The sequence below is a fragment of the Rhagoletis pomonella genome, unplaced genomic scaffold (assembly GCF_013731165.1).
Source record: "Rhagoletis pomonella isolate Grant_MI unplaced genomic scaffold, Rhpom_1.0 Rhpom_scaffold_00002, whole genome shotgun sequence".
NCBI lineage: Eukaryota > Metazoa > Arthropoda > Insecta > Diptera > Tephritidae > Rhagoletis > Rhagoletis pomonella.
Genome location: NW_023458556.1, coordinates 69,134,261 through 69,151,456, shown reverse-complemented (window position 1 = coordinate 69,151,456; position 17,196 = coordinate 69,134,261). Strand labels below are relative to the sequence as shown.

General features: G+C 34.7%; 1 protein-coding gene across 1 annotated transcript in view; it reads left to right on the top strand.

Annotated features, from left to right (window-relative positions):
* LOC118754556 (mucin-5AC-like) overlaps window positions 1-17,196 on the top strand; it is a 111,058-nt gene that overhangs the window by 55,457 nt on the left and 38,405 nt on the right. The window lies entirely within an intron of this gene.

Here is a 17,196-nt window from a genome sequence, read left to right as displayed (position 1 = left end):
ATAACTTCGGACCACGGTAACAGATTTCTATAATTATTTTTTTTAATGGAAAGCTGTTACCTCACATGTGGTCCCATACTATTTTGGCTTAAATCCGATCATTGGATCGTGAAGAAATTAACGATAATCTTAAATTTTTATGTGTATGAGAATTGAAGTCGGTTTTGTTCTTTGCATAAAAATAGCTTGTTTTTATAAAATTTTTGTCAACTCAGGTATGAATGTAATATATTTAATTATTTTCTTTGCTTTACTTTATAACAAAAATATAAAAAGAAATTAAATTTTAATAACAACCCTTTAAAAACTTTTACTTAGCAGTCCCGATTAGTCAAGTCCTACTACCACTTTTTTAAGAACGGGAACAGGTCCATATTCCCGATTCTAGTTAGAACCTTAGTAACTGCCTGCGGATCGTACATAATTGTCTTCGGCTATGCCGAAGGCTTCATATCTTATATGAACATCCGAAAATTTTTCTTTTACAGACTACTGCATTTGAAATTAGTTGTTTGGGAGCTAAACAAAATTTTTATATCCACAGCATAAGTACATATATAAAAAATCAGTGGTATGGAAGATATACCTTATAAAGCACCAATCTAAGTGATTTTCACTGTTGTGTGTGACGGTATGTAAAGCGGTAGAACAATTTAATGCGCTTAGCTGCCTAGATAAAGGGGTTATATCGCACAATCTTGTATTTGAACAATCAGTAGTATAGGACATATAGATAATACAGAGAGATTTCTACAAAATAACTCACGAAATTTATCGGACCCCATATCTGAACAATCAGTTGTATGGGGGCTATTGGTTACAGTGACCCGATCTTTGTAATTTTCATTGTAATAATGAGAGAAAATAGTGTGAAATTTCATGTTTCTGGCTGTATAAATGGAGGAGTTATAATGAAAAATCTCATGTCTGAACAATCAGTTAGATTTGGCTATAGGCTATAGTGACCCGATCTTTGTGATTTTCACTGTAATTATTCTGCTAATAATGGGTGGCCGTATTGCAAAATTTCATGTTCATAGCTACATAAATGGAGGATATATAACGAAAAATGTCATATCTGAACAATCAGTTGTAGGGGAGCTATATGTTATAGTGGTCCGATTTTTCCGGTTCCAACAAATGGTTAATACACTATCAAAACACGCCCACTTACAAAATGTCATCCGGATATCTCGAAAACTTAGAGACTAGATTTCATACAAAGAGACGACGACCGGGCATGCCTAAATCGACCCAGCTCGATGTTCTGATCAAATAAGTATACATCTTAGTGGGTCTTTCTATTCTTATTCTGGTACTTACAAACATCCGACCAAAGTTATAATAACATTTCAAGCTCATGAAAGGTATAAAAAACAGGTATGACAGTAATTTTTAGTTAGTGAATATAATCATGAAGAAAAAATATTTGCACTATTTGGAGATTAATCCTATGAATTGATTTTTGCAAAAAAAAAATCGTCCCCGACTTTTTTCTGTTAGCTTTCTTTCGAACTAGGTGTGAGATATTTATGTAGTATGAATATTTATAGGGAAATATTTTTATTTCAGACACTTTCGTATGAATGCGCCACAATTTTGAATTTTGAAACTCTACACTGGTACGTACATATTTATGCATTTATTTTTGTTACACGGTTAAAAATTTCGGTTTTAATTTTAAACTTTTTGGACTACATATATGACCAAACTAAATACAGTTTCTAATACAAACCTTCCAAGTTTATAAAAAAGAGAGTACATATGTTGGGTTTAGAATTTAAACAATTCGGTTTAAATGTTAAACCCAAACATTTTCATAATTAAGAATAAAAAAAAAAAACAATCTTAAATTTCATGCTCCGCCTGGTTGGGATTGAACCCGGACAGCCTTGGTAGCAACCAATTGTATCAAGCATCTTTGCACACTCAGCTACAGCCACGCATGTAAATGTGCTTTCATATGTTGAGTTTGAATCAACACCACAATTCGCTATGCAAACATATTCTATTTCGGTTTAGATTTTAAACCAAAGTTTCTATATTTGAAACCTAGAAACTAGAATTAAAACATTTTGGTTTGATTTTTAAACCACGAACTTTTTGGGCTAAAATTTAAACCAGAATATATTAAAAATTGCGTAAAACTATTGACTGGTTTAAAAAGTAGACTATAAAAGTTTAAAAAAGGCAGTAGTCCCAGCGCGGTTTAAAAATCAAACCCAAATATTTGACCGTGTATTTTGCTTGTTTATTTCTATGTACCATTGAAAGCACTTACATGTAGCATTAATTATTTGCATAGCTGAGCAGTTTTTATGCCATTTAATCACTTTAGTCATGCGGTCAAAGGGGCGAGAAGATTTATATCGTCATTTAAAGTACAAAACCGCGTATCAAGATAATGCAAAACCGCGTATGTGAGGTTACATAAATCATTTTCCAGAGAGTAAAAACACTCATATTTCAAAATGGTTCTCTTTTTTATAAAGCAATTGCATTTCTGGCGAGTATATTTCAGGACGAATGGATAAGGACTGAACTAAGAGCTTGTGTGAGCAAATCCAATTTTTGGCAGCAAATGTCAGTTACGCGGTTTTGCAGAATGACGATACGCGGTTTTGCACTTTAAATGACGATATATATGTAGATACTCGTATTTACAAAGGTACATATGAAAATGTTTGCGTATGCATTTATAAGTAAGCAAACATGCATTTACATACATGTAGGCACATGTACGTAAGTACTTTGTATAGATATACCTTGCAAAAGATGGAACTAATCCGTTATGAATACGGGATCAATCGCAAAGGAGCATTCGACAAATACCGCTTTTGATTTGTGGTCAAGACCAATAATATCTTAAGTCAAGAGGATAATGTTGTTGTACATGTTACACTTATTATACAAAAACTATTGTCATATGACGGAGAAGGCGATTCAAATAATTTAAATAATAAGTGCAGCTGACAGCGATGTGAAAACATCAAAGATGAAGGAAGAAATGTAGCATAACATTAAATTAAAATAAAGGAAAGATTAGGTCAATTCAGAACTCAAATAAAGTTTTTAGTTAACTCAGGATCCATAATACACACACAAACTGAATTTCAAGTCGATAAAATCAAAAACAACGAAGTTGATGTAAATCGGCCAGTTCGGGCACATGGCGGCTATTGATGTATTGCTTCGACGCGAACACAATTTGATAGGCCTATGATACATACCTCAGCCGAATTTCGGTCTGACATTTAAACTTTATGCCAAAAAAATCCATTTTTACCCAAGCGCAAGAAACGCTTCGGGCCGATTTTCGATTCTGTAGGGAATTATTTTTTCGGTTTATATTAGACCATTTTTCAGTTCTTCCGGAGCCAGTTATCGGGTCTTTTGCAATCGAGTTTCAGTTCCTCCAGAACCGCATTTATGGTCTTTTGGAATCGAGTTTGGCTTCTTCTGGAAGCGTTTTTCGGGTCTTTAGGAATCTAGTTTCATTTGAAATTTGTTTTGGAACGTTTGCAATAGAGGTTCGGTTCCGTTAGACCGGTTCTTGTAAAAACCGAACCGGCCGGTTCTCTAAAAGACCCGGTTATCCGATTCCAGTTCCTCGGTTCCTGCTGCTTGGTTCTGTGCATCCCAAGTACGTATGTATACCGGACCACTCGTCCACTTCTCCTACGTTGAAGGAAAATGTTTAAATCCTGAGTGTTTCGAATATATAATTTAAAAGATATGCTACTTTTAAAAGCAGCAATAAATATAAATTGCGAGGTTTCAATTGTCAAGGTCAGACAAGGTCAAAATCTTAGTAACACTCCCGATGCAATCGATTTCAGATAGTGTAGCGGATGGAAGTCATGAAAAACTTTTGCAAAGACGAAAGGAGAATTTTACCTTTAATTAATTACATTAATTTCCCTTCATTATATTGCTCAGATCTGGGTCTTACTTACTTTCACTCATTTCTAACAACAAAATTGATGTCGCTAGTATTTTTCGCTGTTGGAACCTCTTGAGCTCTGTAAGCATAGTCAAAGGTTTTAGATAATTTCTGCATCAATAAGTACGTAAATATTGAAAAACAAAAAATTAGCTTACCTTATATTGATAATGCCAAATGGTAGCGCATGTGGACTTATCCGTGACTACTGTCTTCAGATATTTGTTGCGCATTTTGTTGTTGGGTATTTACGAATAGTTATTTTTCACACATTACAAATACATGTGTACATATATATATATGTATTTTCATGCATGTAAAAATGAGCTGTAGTGCTTACACCTCTGCTTGAATGCATATAAATGTTCATATAAGTATGTATATATTTATATCTACTGAAATACATATAAACTTACGTGCAACTAAGCTGCTGGGCAAAGTTTGTCTCATTAGTGGTTTGTATATTTAAATACAGCGAATAACTAAATGTGTCTAAAATTTGCTAAATTGCCTTCTGGTTTATTTGCATGCAACTATTTACTATAGGAGGGAGTGCTATTTTATTTTCTCGTTCGTTGCAACTTTTATTTATTGCACCCAACTGCGTTGGTTCTCATTCCTCTAAATTTATTCGCTTGCCGCATGCTCTTTACAATAGCGGTCCTCTAATGAGTCTTAAGTCGGCTTTTGGTTGTTGTTTTGTTTAATTTAGTGTCATACATATTGTATGTATGTAAAGAACATGAATTGCTTGCTTGCCATTAAAATGATTGCGAAATTACTCTTGATGTCCAATGATATTAATGTTACTCATACGCCGTGGCGGATTTGACAGGCTCCCTTGCTAAGAGGCTAAGTTGGAAATCTCATCCAGAAAAATACTTAGTAAATTCAACCAAGTCCCGTTGGCCTGCAGAAGAGGTTTTAGTTTGGGTTTTTCGTATGTCTGAATTCTAAGCTAAACCCGGAATATACCCTCTGATTACACGGTTAAAAAAAATTTGGTCATATCTTATATCAAAAACGAGGCCGATCTTATCTTGATTTTTTGATGCTGATTTGAAGTTTACTTACAAAGCTTTTCTAGCACGTCCAGCTTTTGAGAAAAAACTGTCGAAGTGTTGAAAAATGGCAAAAACGGCAATTTTAAAAATCTTTTGAAAATAGAATTTTGCTAGTTTTTAGTTTTTTCCAAAGAAAAAACCACCTATACTATATATAAATTCGATTCGTCTGCTGGATTCTATCTCCGGTAGGGGCTTAGATAGGCAACACTGTTGTCAAGTGGTTAGAGGTGCGTGCTACCACCCGGTAGGACGACCTAAGTTCAATCCGTGGTCCGAGCAATTACATAAAATAGAAACATGTTTTTCTCACACCAGTCGCTCTTGGCAACAAATGACCAATCTTCGCTAGTATTTATGCCATGAAAAAGCTTCTCATGAAATTGTTTGCCTTTTGGAGGTGGCGAAAAACTGTAGGTTTCTCTATTTATGTTACAACATCAAGACGCAGAAAAAGTGTGATACCCCGTTAGTTGGAATTCGACTATCAAGTCCTTGTTGGCAGTTATTACGGAAGCTGACAGTACCTAGGGCTTTCGGGATAAGGGGCTTATTTTAAAGATAAAAAGGATCATTTTACGTTGCAGAATATACATACCTACCCAAATCCTACGTATGCGGATTATACTACTTTATACCTACCCAAATTTCTTATTACATTTTTCAGAGGGAAACCGCAGGCCTGCATTACCTAAGCTTCAATATTGTTTACATCAAAGTATTTCTTCAAATGGTTACTTAAATAAAAATGGCTTGAGATAGTGTGGAATTTTCATGGATTATTGGGCTAAATTGTACATAAACTACAAGGCCTAATATCTTCAGATATATAGATGTTAGAGAGTTGGTGGTTTGGAAAGTGGATATTTTACAAGTCTGCTATTTACTATTTTTCGGAAGCTCTTGTTTTTTACGATATAGTGGCAAAAAAACGAGAATTTCATGAATAAATTGGGTTTAGTGACACCTCGCTGGTGGGAGTTGAGGTTACGCCGCAATAGATAATTTTGTAGAACATTCAATTCTGAAGAAATCTTATCATTGACCAAGATTATACTATTAAATTCCTCTGAAATATAGAATTGTGAAATTGTTTTTAGCTATTTCCCACAAAATTTCGAGGTGGGAGTAAAAAACAAAAATAGTCGCCGAAAAAAGCACCCTAATAAATATGGGTTTTGACACAAATTTAAAAAATTATTTTAATTCAGGAATTTCAAATGAAATCAATAAATATTTCTATTTGTATCCCTGTAAGCTGCAATCCTTTTCCACTTTTTCATTTCACTAACAATAACAAATTCTAACGGCAAAATCGGGAAAAATTAAAACGCAAAGAAAATCACTATTTTTCACACGCTGACGGTCGAAATAAACAATTTGTAGGCGACATACTTACATACTTACTCATATTTATATTTTTCCTTTTACTGTTTTTAACGGCCATGTCATGAATAGAAACCTAAAAAGGTTGCAGTGCAGAATACTGCAAACATTTTTTTTTTGCACAGCGGGAGTGTAATTTTATTACACCAAAGTTACTGGTTATTATATTAATTTAAATCTGGCGGGGCTTGTTGCTCATCTGAGGCTTATGTGGGCAATATTTTCATAGCTTGCAGGGATTTTAAATTGCGTATTGATAAAAATTGTATTTGATACATTTTTTATAGTCGATTTGGCAAAATAATGGCTTCAACAACACAAACTTTTATAAAAAAAGCAGTGCTTAAATAAAATGAAGGTTCGACTATCACACTTTTGAAAATGTTTGTTAGAGTACGATTCTATTCATATTGATACTGTACGTGTTGTAAGCGTCGCCAATATTCTTTTACAGGGGTACAATGCGCGATCTTTGTAAGAAATCTAGTGCGTATAAGTAACGAAATTTCCTCAGCTGTACTGAAGTAAATATCTAAATTTGGTAGTGCCGAAATTTGTCGGTAATGCAGTGATAGAAAAATGAAAATGAGGAGACAATTGAACCCAAAGCAAACAAATCGATGGTCCTCTGCAATAACGACACAATTTAAAATTAAATAAACAATACATAATTTATGGTATTAGCCACTTAATAGTATTAAGAGCTTTTATTTTTCGAATTTGAATTACGCAGAGGACCCTCGAAATATGCTATGTTATGAGCGTAATCACAGTTCGTCAAACCTTATTAATAAGTAACTAGTAAAGCAGTATGAAGAAAACATGCCTTCACGACGCCATATGTCTAATTAAAAAATAAAAACACCCTAAACTATTAAATCAGCCAAGAATAGTTTTGAGCACAACTTTTAGTTCTAATAGAACTTTGTGTGACTTCTTCAAACTGCTTTACTGCAGCTCATAGTTTATCCTTTAGAATCTAAAGTTTAGATAAAAGACAGAAGATGATGTATTCAGAAAAGAATATTTAATTTTGTACAAACCATTTTTTAAGAATTATGAGAAATTTCGTCTTCAAACCAAATTTAACAAAGGATAATGGATCTTCTAACCCTGCCTGATGGTTACACAATACGGTGGTCCAAAAATGCATGTGAAAAATTAAAGTCGGAATTTTTATGCTCTCACCCCTAGGATTGTTCTATACCGAAAAAAAATATTTTTTCATCGCAACTATAATTTATAGGTCCGCCAAAATCCCACAAAAACCCCGAAAAATGCAATGGACAAATAAAAAATCGTTAGTATTAAAAAATGGTTAAATAAATAATTGGGTATTATTTTAAGTCTCCTGAAAATATTGATTTTCAAGAATTCTATACCATTTCTATGAAAAGTTGTTTTTTCCCGTATAAAAATGCATTGAGCGCTTTGAACGATCTCTAAATATTTCTTGATTTTAAAGTAAAAAATAATATAAAAAAAACCGCTTTTCATTTTCAATCTCATAAATTGGTTATAACGACTTTTGCTAAAATTTCAAAATCAAAAGTTATCAAAACAAATTCTATGGGACTGAGAAATATTATTTTCTACATTTTAGTCCATTTATAAAAGCGTTGTATATTAAAAAGTTTTTTTTTATATTATTTATTTTCTACTTTTTTGTCTTGTCTGTATAAAACGATATTAATAGAAAGGTGCACACACATGCATTTACATATGTATGTACATACAAACGAGCACCAATTAATTTTATTTAAAGAAATGGCGTGTCGTCTATTTCCGCTGTAGCGAACGTAGTACATAGGGCGACATCTAGATGTCATCTACCTCGCCCTATTCACTACAGATGTCGCCCTATGCACTAGACTTTTTTATAGGAACTTTGCAAAGCAAAGGTTTTATGGTGTCGGACACACAACATTGAAAGTTTCTGGATCCACAACATTGAAAGTTTCTGGAGCCACAACATTGCAAGTTGATAAAAGCGTTGTAATAATAAAATAGTAAGGGTACTCATATATACGCGCAAGTTTCTTATTTGGGCAATTGGGCAACTTTGCGCCATGTGTTTCATATATTTTATGCAATTTCTGACATTTAATTATTTGAACAATTGAAACTCAAATTATCAGTTATTTCGAAAAAGCGTTGAGCACAAACCAAAATGAATGTAAACATAATAGCTGACTGAGGGTTGCACAGCACACTGCGCAAATTTGCGCTACAAAATTGCCGCGCAAAGTTTCCCTTTTTGTGCAAATGGCTTTCCATACAAATCTTGACATTTCATTTGCGAGGGTTTAGAATTGCACAGTTTGGCCAGTTTGCGAGAGTTATGCGCTTTTAAATGAGTACCCTTAGTGATATACTTTTTTCGATATAGAACAATCCTAGGGGGTGAAATAACTACAATTCCGACTTTACTCTTTTTGGACCACCTTATTATACATGGCATATCATATCCGATGGATTATGGGAAGACATTAGAAATGTTTATATTGAGATTTAACCACAACACAAGGTCTAGGCATACTGTCTGATTTCTTCTGAATCAGTACTTTGTTTACTTTTTCCTTACTTAAAAAAATATTTAAGGTTTTCAAATCTGCAGACCTATATACATATGTAATTGAATTCTGCTCTTAGATCAGTCAGCAGGATGTCGTCCAATTGCTTATTCGCATCTTCGACCACATCGGTCTCCACATCGTCCGCAATGTTCTCCTTGGCTCGTCGGATGCTAAAGCGTTGAAAAAAATTAACTTTTTCAAAGCTTTAGTTGTCTTCCCACTAATATGAAACAGGAAGGATCTAATAATGTCTCTTTAGCTTTAAGGATCGCCCGGTGGTAAACTGACTTGTTGCAGTTGTGGGCGCGAAGATACTTCAGTAGTGTCTTGCTGTCTATCTCTGCGTGTGGAAGACAAAAGTGATCTATCGGCGTTCTGGAATTCCCACTGACAGGAGTAAGTTTATGCCTCAGTCCCTCACCAGCATCACCAATTCATACTAAGCTTGGAGACTTGGCCCTCACTCAAGTGTGTCTGCCCTGACGTGGTTGATGATCAATTGAGACAACCACGTTTCAATCCCACATCACCTCTCTAATACCCGCTTTAATTTTTATGGTGACATTATCTAGTACTTCCAACCGCATATAATCCCACCCGACGTCCCTATAGCTACGGAGTGTCCCTGATGGCACAGTAGCTGCACTCGTCGTTGGGACATTAGAATAATTACCCTTTCCGGTAAGCTTTTTCGGTATCATCCTGTTACCATTTATCTTACTCACATCTTTGTTTTTAGTAACCAGCACTCAGTCACCATCATATGAAGGCGAATTTTGTCTTGTCTTCCGGATTGAAGAACATTGGGTCATCAACTTATGCTTCTGCAAAGCCAGCTGATATAGATTGAAAAATTTCTCCACTACTTATAATTACCATTTTTATAATGCTGCTGGCAGACCGATGCATGAAGTGTATTAACTTTTAATCGAGTTACAGTACAGCGGCGGCGGTTAAAATTAATCAAACATCTATCTTTCTCACCTATTTTTCTTACTATGTTCTTTAGAATGTCACTTTTAGCTTTTATCGTTCGCTTAGCAATTTCAAGTGTCCCAGTATTCCTTCATTTTCTCCACCCACCATTACGCTGCTTTTCTCCGGATGTCAGCTTGATTTATTTTCACTGTGATAGTTCCGCAATTTATTTGATTTGCCATCTTCCACTGATCACAACACATTCACTTCATTTCCTGCCACAGTTTCTAAGTTTCTTCGAAAGCAACCACATCCTTTTCTTTATTGGCTTTTCGTTTTCTTTACCGAGTTCTTATTGGCCAGGTAAGGCAAAAAATGAGAGCACTGCATACATACATGTTGCGTGACAACTTGATGCCGAAGCCAATTTTCTTAAGCTTTTCTAGCAATTGATAAGTTTTTTTTCACTTACCTGCGATTTTTCTGAAGGTGAGTAGGCCAATTACTAACAGGTGAATGAGTGCAAAAAGGATTTAATGGGAAAATTTGCAGCTGGAATCAACGTTTTATAAAGAAACTGTTAAGTAGACTGATTTCTTTGAATAAATCTTTATAGGTTTTGCTGTGGAAGCTCATTGGTGTCGGTGTGGTAGAACATTTTAACGAAAGTTAAGGATTTGTAAGTTGTACAGCTTACAGTGGATAATGCTTAAGTCACAGCGAACTGTTAAATACTTATACCAGTACGATTGTTTTGTTGGTAAACATGATGGCACAAAAATAGAGGCGTGAGTGAGAAGATGAACACGGCAACTTATTTGATAATTGTAAATAATATAAGTAATATAATTAAATAGACCATTTAGTTCTAAAGTGTACCAGAAGAAGATCGAACATATCGCCATCGTAGACATCATTTGAAGAGTGTTTAAAAAAAAAATGATATTTTTACAATGTATTATTATAAACAAACCAAATAAAAGCTCTTTTTAAAATAGAGAAAAAATGTTTACAAATTACTTTAAAACAAGTTAGAAAGTCTAAGTTCGGGCGGAGCCGAATATTAAATACCCGGCGCAAGTATTAAATATATGTTTTTCACCTTTCCGAAAGCTACCACTACATGGTAAAAATTTGATCAACAAAGCGAAAAATAAAATATATATTTTTTTAAATAATAAAAAGAAAAATGAGTTGCACATTTGAAAGCTGCAAAAATACAAAATACCACTGCAAGGAAGACGATACATAATTTTTAAATTTCCAGCGCTTCATTTAGTGAGACAAAAATGGCTTGAAGCCTGCGGCGTGGGCGAGAAAAGCCTCTTAAAATATCCGCTTGTATGTCCTCAACATTTTTGCTACCACGGATATTAGCATTAGCCAGAATAAGTCCGTACTCTCAAAAAGTGGAGTGCCGCGAAATGAAAGGTAATGAAAAACTGTGTTGGTCAAAACATAGAAAAGGAATGCATTTTTCTTAATTTAATGCTTTTCAATTATTTATGATTTGATGGGTTTGTTGAGTTTTTCAATATATTAAATAAAGATATTTAATAATGTTAACGCAACATACATACATGTATGTAGATTAGTTATCAGTTTTGTGGTAGGGGTGAGAAATTCCATAAACGTAAGTACATATGCCAATATCCGTTGTATTTCGTAATTTATTCTTAAATATTAACAATATGGTAACACTGCTAGCAACATGAACAAATTATGAAGCCTTAAAAATCCTAGTGTCCGTCAAAAAGTTGTTTAGTGAAACTACCTTCTTTTTTTCTACCATGGTGTAGAGTAGGCTTGGGGAGCTTTTGAACTACAGAGCGAATGAATTGAACTACTTCATTAGTTCGTTCATTAAGGTGAACTGAATTTTTCTGTGCCAACACTCCAATAAAAATGGAAATGAAATTTTAACACATATGACATCTCGTTTTTCGCTGTAAGGGCATAAAGAAACTACTAATCGGAATTCGCGCTAAAAATACATTTCCTTTCATTGAATTTCCAATGATTTACATCGTTTAGTGCGATTTGTGTAAAAAAGTAAATATTTGAGTTGAGTTTTTCGGATTTGTTGTTTAACAAAAGATTTGCGCTTTCAGATGTCAAAGTGAAGAGCAATTTGATCGCATTTAGAAGGCAAAATTGAAGAAAAGTAAATGAAATTCAGGCACCGCCGGGTTTCCATAAGAATTGTTGATGGCTCTCATGGAATCACCCCATGAGAGCCAAACATCCTTTCGTGATTTTGGAGCAAGACGAATGAATGAAGACGATTGAATTGTGTCCTTATAGAAAAGGACCATCGACCTGTAAAAATAAAATTGTTTTTTACTTTTAAGATTAATTCAATCTTTTATATGTATGTGTTGTAAAACATAAATTTTGGTTTTTCTGTAACTCAGCTTCTAATACCGCACTAGCGCAATTACGTGAACTACATAAATATGTATATACTTACGCGTCAGTCACGCGTTGAAGTTGTAAAAAGTCTCTGCATCGTGAAAGGATTTTATAAAATTGTTCATTCAGTTCACAGGTTCAGAATATTATTGCAATTACGAAAATACTAATCTGTCAGAATTTTCCTGTAACAGTTGCCTTCAGTCGGCGATAGCCTAAAGCCCTGCTTTTAAAACATCCTCCACTTCTCGAGCTGATTATCCCCAGGTATTTGAGTCGATTTAAGCATAGGAGTTACTCAAACACTTTCTTGGCTCCTGCGTCTAGTTATACATTTTCTGAGAGTAAACCAATTAGAGATACGAAGGCCGGGACAATGCTACCACGAATTACGCTGAGGAATGTCTGTTCGTATTAGTATGGACGAGGAATCTGCAAGTTTCTTGAAAGTGAACTACCTTCACAAAAGCTTTTCCATATGCTCAAAACTTTGGAATATATTTCACTCAATTCCAGTCCAATTTTAGCAAAAGTAAAACAAAAAAAAAACAGATGAATCGACTTCAATGGCCTTAACGAAAAATTATGCTGGTAATAACCCAAAAGTGTGCAACGAAAGTTGTATCTATAGCACGCTTAAATGTAAATTTAAAGTGAGAAAGTTGTAGAGTGTAGCGCCAAGGACGCCAACAAAAGGGAATAAATGTGTAAGTGTGCCATTTAGTCCGCGAATTACGGTAGTCAGATGAATTTAGAAGTAAAGTTAAGTAAAGTGAAATATTTGATTTTATTTTATCACACTCTACTATCGTAGTTGTAAAATTAAACGAGCATACAGAGGTTGAGACAGAGTAGCGGAAATGATGTAATAAAATTTTAAGATGGTTCTTGACTCTTGTTGCCTTACCGGAGACAACACAGCAACAACTGCGCACAAATGTGTTTATTGGCAATTTTAATAGTTTCAGTGTGCGCGTTGTTTTCTAATAAATTCGACGTCTTGATGGCATAGCATAGAACGCAAGGACGAAAGATTCGAGTATCACACTTCACAAAATCAACATATCTATCAGCACTATGTATTGCGAAACAACAGCGATGGCGTAAAAGTTTCACTAGCAAGTGTGAACCGTGACACATTACGCTTAATGTGGCAGCAGCACGATTGCAAAAACAATTTCATCATTTCACTCCTTCCAGTATATATGTACATACATATGTATTATATACATATGTATGTATATGCTCAGATATATGTATGCTTCAGCGTCTTTGGTGTCAGCCGGAAGGATGAAAAGGGTGTGAAAAATGTGCGACATCTACAGTTGCAGATTTACATAGAGATACAGATCCATGAAAAGCAAACATTTAACGGAAACGGAAACTAATGCAATTGTCAAGTGCGCGTTCAAGCGCAATAAAAAAGCTGCTTATGGCGAATGTAAGTGATGCGGTGTAAGTGTCTAGAGTCTTCGCGGCGGCACGTACATATGTGCATAGCTCACGTTTTGTGTAGGGGGTAAGTGAGTGATCGGCTGCGTCGAAAATAAATGTAAATTTGTATGTGAGACACTACATACATACATGTACATATATTTGTGTTGATTCCCTGCAGGGAAAGCTACTAGTTGTGAACTAGAATTCTACCAGTTTGCGTTCCAACCCAACTAGTTCACGTTCTATCCTTTTTCAATGTTAGCGACTGGTATTTTTAACATTGCGATGTCCTGCGAGATGTCAATTGTCAGGCTATGCATCAGCATCTACTAGTAGAAATAGTAGTAGCATCATACCAGTTGATGAGATAGTCTGCCAATTCATCCCCTATGAAAAGCATTAGTATGCCTTTTTGCTCGCGGCGCTCCAACAGTCGCAATGGCCGACAGAGCAAAGCACTCGCGTCGTATGCCTGAGGTACCAGGTTCAAGCCCTGGTGCAGGGAATTTTTTTTTTATAAAATTTTTTTTTATTTATATTTTTTATTTATGTTTTTTTTGTTATTCTTAAATTTAATAAAAAAAAAATATTTTTTTAGTCTATTTTTTATGGCACAAGTATTTTTTCCCATATATTTGTTTCTTTTTTTTTGCACTGCAACTAGATTTTTAAGTTTGTTATTTATATTTAAATTGAAATAATTAATAATTCCTACTTACATTGATCTAACTTTAAAAATCTTAACCATGGTGCACCTCCAAGCGGCCTCGAACCTGCGATCCCAGAACCAGAACCAGTAGTCTTTACGTGACGCCACAGCCGACATTTGTAAGAAAAGCAATTAATTGCGTTTTATTTTGGGCTTTGGAAATTCAAAGGCAGATGTCGCTGAACGCTTAAGTTCTTCGGAATTGTCGAACTGGTAGACACATACTAGTTTATGAACTAGTATTTTTTCTAACTGGTTTGGGTTTTCACTGCAGGGTTGTACATAATGTATCTTTTATGGCGTAGCTTGTACCGTTCCCAATAGAAAGTTCATATCATTTGATGTCTACTCGTATATTTTTAAGAGGCAACGTTGAGCCGACTGAGAAGTTACACAAATAGATGGACTTACAGTTTTATGCCGTATTCGAACAGAAAATGGATTTTTGAGAAGATTTTTAAGGCAGAAATACTCTCGGAGGTTTGCCAATGCCTGCCGAGTGACGACATTTTTTTTTTATGTAGATGTTGCGCGGACCAGAAAACGAATCCAAGTCCTACCGAGGGCAGTAGGCACCTAAGCGTGCTAAGACTTTTATAAGATAATTTTAATAGCCTTTATCTTGCTGCTGCTCATACACCAACTAACTCGAACTTTCCTGTTTATTTGAAACACTCCTCCTTACTGCTCTCACTATACCACCTAGTGAAGACTTCCGATACTGTTATCGACCTGGGTAATTTAAATCTTTCGGTTGTTTCATGGATTCCAATAGATGGTGGCACCAAATTTTATTACTAATAATTTAGTTAAATATATGGTTTTATTTTTTGTGGATGACGATTTCAAAGTCACAATAGTCCGTAGTAATGTTTTGATCACCACCCCCACTAGAATTGTCCTTGATAAATTCACGCAACTCATGTTATTGTATCAGTAAAAAATCAAGAGCGAATACTCATTAAAAAGTGCAGATTATAATTAACTTAGGTTAGAGGTGTCGAAGATAACTTGGCCCTAGTATGATGTGAATACTGAAGACGGAACCTTTTAGCAATTTATTACGTCATAATATCAGTAAAATCATTCCTCTTGTAAAGGAAGCTATGGTAACGTCTTACGCTCAGTGGTTTACTGGTGAATTAAAATGCTTAAAAAAATAAAAATCTAAAGCATTTCAGTTTTTTTTTTTTTTTAATCTCGCTTATCTTCTCAATACTCCTCGGAATCCATTCTTAGGCATTAATATAATGCATTGAACGAAAAATGTAACAAGAATTATATTAACAGGGTTCGAACTTATATAGTTTCTAAGCCGAAATCGTTTTACGACTTTGCGAACATACAGCGCAAGGGGAATGGTTATCGCTCAACATCGCAGTTAAATTATTTAGTCTCCAGTAAAGAAAATACTATTGCCGATATGTTTGCTGGTTTCTTCGAGGCAGGACATGAACTACTACTAGCTTGTTTCTGCCCTCGTTTGATTGAATCCGAATCCCATCTATATCTGCTAAGGATGTTCTCATTCCCTTGAATTGTTTGAAAATTTCATATTCAGATGGTCCAGGTAGGTAGGTGTTCTGAAAAGAATGGTACAATACAGCCATGTTCTATTGAAAGATTTCAACAAATTTATTTTCTTGATTAGGATAAAGAAAAATATTCGGATGTTCACACAATTGGGATACGATTTGCACCAAATTTTGGCAAATACCCAATCGTGTGAATGTTGTTAAAGAATGAATTATAAATATAAAAAACTAACCGCAATTAAATAACAGCAAGAACAATATTTTAAAACTTGCGACAATTTGGTACGGCTATAATTTTTTCGACTACTGTACATAAGTTGACTATGATTTCTCGACCGTGCTATTATAGTAGCACAATGCCACTAAGCGCCTCATGAGATTATCGATTATATTTTTTGTTGTATGTGTGAAATATTTTATTTTTATCAGTATTTTTCTATAAGTCAAAATATTGTGAAATAGAAGTGAAAAAATTGGCGTTTAAATTGGATTTAACTCAGTTAATTTTTCCTACAAGGCACTTAGGAGGATATCGACAACGGAGGCGAGGAAGAAAGGGAAAATCCCAAAAACATCCATAACATGGAAATTTGCGCAAACGAACACTCATTCCAAGAGGCTTTGCTGAAATGAGAGTGCCTGACTTGTATGTTTGTTCGTAGCTTAAGTAGGCAAAGCATTAAGTCCGGTTTGCAAAGGCTAAGCTAACCAGCACTGAATCCAGAATTAGCACGCGAATGCGTTGCGACTCAGCAATTGCTTAAGCCTTTAATTTCTTTTTGCGGAACCACAACAAAATGTCAGGAAAATTTGTAAAATAGCAGGAGCTGAACGTAATATTTTTATGTGCGCTTGTCCTCAACGCTCTAGTGTTAGTGTGATTCTAAGGATATTTGCGGCAGGAGCACGTGTGACACATACGCGGTTAAGTACTAGATTTCGTACGAATTTGAGTGTCCTTTTTTTTATTTGCTAAGAATTGAAAGATAATTTTAATTTAAATCTTTAATTTGACCTCTCATTTTTGACATTCGAAAGAACGGTGCAAATCTGATGGCTATCACAAATAATGCCTTCTCGTACAGTATACATACATTCTAAGTTAGATCGATATGACTTTTCAAATAAATTATCAAACTAAAGCTTTCATAAATCTCTTTCGATTCACACCCATATCTTCATATTTCATAAAACTTGTGTATAAAATACCTAAATT